Raw genomic sequence first — 5,077 nt, 5'->3', positions numbered from 1 at the left:
CTGTCTACGGTTTCGAAGAAGGCTATGTATGAGGTGGCTGTAAAGGTGCTGAACAGGGGATCGTTGGCTGGTTTTTCTCCAGTCGAGGTGGTCAGGTGTGTTGGCTCCAGGGTCATCTCCGAGGGGCAGCTGGAGGTCCCTGTACAAACCTCTGTTGGGATTTAGAGATTCTTTTATTGCTGCCATATAATCTTCCTTATGATAAATGCATTAATAACATGTTCTGCAGTATTATTTTATCAGTAATATTGTTTACAGGGTTCATATTGCATTGAATATGTTTGTCATCACATTCATTCTATTCACAGGTTGAGTTCATTCTATACACATTGCATATCTGTGCTTGTTTAGAGTTGATGTTCTATCCAAGAGGGTTTTAAGCTTCACTGGTGAGAGTGTCCAGGTGATACATGTTGAGGGAAGATGAGAACATAGCAGGTTAATTGCATGCATGCTTACAATACACATAAATCTAGTAGCAGGCCTGAGCGAAGGCCCAAGTGTCTTCTGCTTCTTATTTGAGACCTGCGCCAATTCAGTCTACTTAGTGATTGAGGACGAGGGTCCATTATTAGCCCTTAGAGGCCCTGAAGCTTGAAGTTATTACCTTAAAAGGAAGGTGTTATCAAAAAGAGAAGTTATAAGTCTGTTCATAGTTATTAGAGATGTACAAGATGTACCCTTGTCTGTAAACAATGACTGGACATAATGTATTTTTGACCTGTATTGACGTGTATGTGGGGGTGTGATCCTCTATGCTATAAAACCAGAACTCAGTGTATTTTTGTCAGAGCAAATAAGCCATATGCTGACGGTTGTTCTCCGTTGTCAATAAACTCATCGTTTGATTGCACTTTTCTGGGCCTCCGTCGTTTGTTGTCTGGTCTACAGTTGATCGATCTCGCTTCATTTGGTGGAGGATGCAGGGCAACTGACGATCAGCAGAAAGAAGTACAGGTGTTTGTTGTCGGCGGAGGTCGAGCCCGGATTAGGTAATCGAACGGCAGAGGTCACGGTGACGGCTCGACTACTGGGCCCACATAATAAAAAGGTAAGGCACAAACCTCTTAAACAGAAATTGTGCTGTAGTGGATTATAAATTCTAAAACAGGTAGTCGAGCGGTCATCTGTTGATCTCTGTTTTGAGTTTTGTTTGCAGCGAAAGTGAAACTTAAGAGTAGTGTTGCATTCATGGTCGCCTTGGGAAAAGCAGTACTGAGCTAAAAGTAACTAGAGATGTTGTTTTAAGGAAATAGAGAGGAATAAAGAGATTATAAGTGTCTAAAAGTTACGGAGCCGAAGGACTCCACCCCCGGGAAAGACGTTTCCTGGGTATTAAACTAGGGGAGGGGCCCCGCTGAGATTTTGTAGCCTCAGATATAGCCCCGGTGATCGCAGAGGATCATTGTTAGGGAGACACTTAATTGTGAGAAAAAGAGTAAAATACCGGACGCAAGAGTCCGAGGAAGTTGATATATGATTTAAGAGAAACTCAGGCCAGCCGTAAGCTTGAGGTTTTGCAGTAAAGCCAGCCGAGCAGTAAAGTGAAACTAAGGTCTGTTGTGTTGAAGTAACTCTGAGAATAAATACTGTGAGCTATGAGAGACGATTAAAAAGTATTACCTATGCATTTGTGGACCCGCTGTGGTCAGTGAAAATTTGCGGACCCGCCGTGGTCAGTGAAAAATTTGTGGACCACCGTGGGCCAAGAAAAGCTGTGTTTTTGTTGATATTCCTGGAGAATTTGCAGACCTGTTGACGTCTCTTAAAGACCAGCAGCGGTGTGTATATCCGGGTTGTAGGGACCCACTCATACAGCTGGAAACCGTGACGTAAGAAACTGTCTGAAATGATTTAAGTGCCAGCCGGCTGCAGGCTGTGTGTGAGAGAGGCTGTAAAAGTCTCTTTTTCCGTTCTTTTTTGCTGGGGAAAAGTGCGCAGTTAAAATTTGGGTGACTTCCCCTTTTAATTTTAACAAAGAATAGATACATTGATTAAATGAGGGGTGGATAAAGGGCATGCTCATTGTGCCGTTGTTTCATTATAGGTGCTTGGAAATAGACAGTGAGAGGCCCACGGGGATCCCATTAAGGCTGCTGAAGCATTTTCCTGTTTTGTGAGCGTGCCTTTGGTGATTTTGAAATACAGTATCACTGGACAGGGTGATTCTAATATAAGAGTTATTTTAATCCAACCAGAAACAGAGTAAGAGATAAAGCTGTGAGCCTCCTCCTGAGTGGAGAGAATTTGCAGAATTTTTGAGTATCTCTTGTCAAAGAGAAGGGAAAAGAGATTCTGTGTACGGCAGACCGTGAAGTTTCTAGATTAGATCAGAGAGAACTAATGTGGCCGAAGGTTGGATCTGATATGAGGCGAACAGGAGACCGGTCTAAAAAATTAAAAGGTACGCACAAACCTGTTCAATAAGCAAATTTGTGCAAATTGGCTGAATTCTAAATTATCTGTTCGCTGAGTATATGATCTTAACTATTAAATTGGTGCAGTAGGGGTAAAACTGAATTCTCGAGAATAAAGTAAAACGTTGAAGTAATGAATGAGTAACTTGGAAGTAATGAGAAGCTTTGAAGTAAGGATAATGAAACTTTGAGAAACAGACAGTACTGAGTTAAAAGGTTATATGGTATTTCATGGTAAAAAAAGAAAAAGAGACCAATGCATGTTTAAGAATAAAGAAGAATATAAGAGTTATTGGTCAGCTTATGGTTTAATAAGTGTCAAACTCCTGTACCTCTTTGAGACTTCAAAGAGGAGCTCCGGCGTGGGCATATGTCAGGTGGTGTTGCCGAGAGTTGTGGGCTCGGTGAATAGCTAATGATCAAGAGGATCATTTTGGGAGACGCTCATTTGTAAGTGAAAGGATTAAGTTCGGACGAGGAAGTCCGACAGAAAACACCTGGTGCTGTCAGGATGTTTAAGTGACACAGAAGTTCAGAAAATCGAGTCAGAAATGGTTTTGTGGCTCTTGGTAAACTGATTTTGAAGGAAAATCAGTGTTTATTGTGCTGAAGTTACAGATCCGGCGCGGTCTGATGAGAAGAATCAGCTGCACAATTCTGAGTGTGCAGCGTTGTTGATATTAACAGATCCGGCGTGGTCTGAGGAAAAGAAATAAATCGGTTAATGGTTGATATATTTACATGAATTTTGGTGGATCTGCTGAGGTCCAGAAAATAATCAATGCGGACTGTGTTTGTTCGAACGTTGATAAATGATCCAGGAAGAATTGCCCTGGGTCTGTGCCTCTGTGTGTGTGTTGTTCAGTGACAACATGCACAGTTTAAAATTGGGCGCTGTTCCTTCCTCTTTTTGGTTTCAAAACACAAAGGCTGTTGGATGAAGAATTACTGTGTGAGGAACGGCTTCACTTTTGATTAGGGAAATAATATGCTCACTTTTGGGTCTATGAAGATCTCGTAACATTTCGGTTGAGATGCCAGGGTAAAAAGAGTGAGCTCGGACGAAGGGGTCCGAGAAAAGACACCGTGAGTTGAGCAAGGTGTTTAACTGACTCAGGATTTCAGAGAATCGAGTCAGCTGTGATCTTGAGTTTTAATGGTAAGTTGATTTTAAAGGAAAATCAATGTTTACCATGTTGAAGTAATTCTGATGATATTACTAGATGTGTTGTGACACAAGTAAAGAATAAGTTGTGTAAATGTGGACACACGATTGTGTTGAGATGTATGGATCGGCTGCGGTCCACCTGATAAGTTAATACTGGGTAAACTGAGACAATAAACTGTTTTTAAATCTTCACTGGCTGCAGTGAGATACGTGTGCTGAAGATTACTGGACCCGGCGAGGTCCATATGATGAAGTTCTTGGGGAGATAAATGACAGAAACAGTTTCTGAATTTTGAGGAGAATTCTGAAGCACTGAGGTTGAATTTTCTCTGTGCTTGGTGCGCTGTGTGGACTTATATCAGAGTTATAAGTCCAAAGGTTATGACCTGGAGGTCATTCATGGTGTTTAAAGAAGAACAGGAATTAGAAAAGGATATTTAATGTCATATTTTGTGTAAACTGAGGAAAACTCACCACATGTGTTCACCTTTTTTCATTTAAAGGGACACAGACATTAACACACACACACACAGTTCTTGGGTGTGAGTTACTTCCTCTTTTAATTTTAAACTGCAACACATGTGTGCATTGAACTAGAATTTCAGCAGTGGATGAGACAGGATTTAGGTTAGGGCTAGTCAAAGATAAAGATGACTTTTATTAGTCCCACAGCTGGGAAATTTGTTTTGTAAAAGCAAAAGTGCAAAGTTATGCAGCAGAAATTAGAAAACACTGGAATGTAATAAAATAAAGTAGAATAAAATAATATATACAATAGAATGAAATAGAATACCAATACTATATACAGCTGAGTAAGAAAATACAAAATACAACCTTGTCAAAGAAAGAATTGCACATATAGCAGTCTTATTGCACGTATGAGGGTTCTGGTAAAAGTACTAGTCCTGGTAAAAGTAAAAGATTATGCTCAAAGTTTTATGCCCTGGAGGCCAAGAGTCGTGTGTAGAGAAGAACATGACTTAGAAATGGACATTTAAGGTCACATTTTGTCTAGGATGGGGAGAATTGTCCCATATGTGTTTATTTCTCTTCTTTTTAAGAGGACAGACGCACGGAGTGTTGTCTATTTCCTCTTTCTGATTCTAAGCAAGCATGTTTGATAAAATACTCTTAGGAAAGCGTATTTTGAGTGCTTCTAAGTGTGTGAATGTTGTGAGTACTTGATTTGAATGATTCTGTGTGATTTGTACAAAATAATAAATAAGTAATAATAACACATAGGAGAGTGCGTGAATAGAGGAGGCCTGAGAGAGTGTGTGTGCGTCAAACAGGAAGTCTGATTATAGCTGGGGAGAGACGTTGCAGCATGAAAACAGAGCAATTAGAGACTGAATGTCCTAAGAAAAAGTAATAAAATATATTAATTACATGTTTTAGAAAAAGAAAGACTGAGAAAATAAATACATGAACTAACAATTACATTAATGAATAGAAAACACACGTACACAAATTGTTACAGGTGAAATGTTGG

The sequence above is a fragment of the Oreochromis niloticus genome, linkage group LG3 (assembly GCF_001858045.2).
Source record: "Oreochromis niloticus isolate F11D_XX linkage group LG3, O_niloticus_UMD_NMBU, whole genome shotgun sequence".
Lineage (NCBI taxonomy): Eukaryota > Metazoa > Chordata > Actinopteri > Cichliformes > Cichlidae > Oreochromis > Oreochromis niloticus.
Note: the sequence above shows the minus strand (reverse complement) of the source record.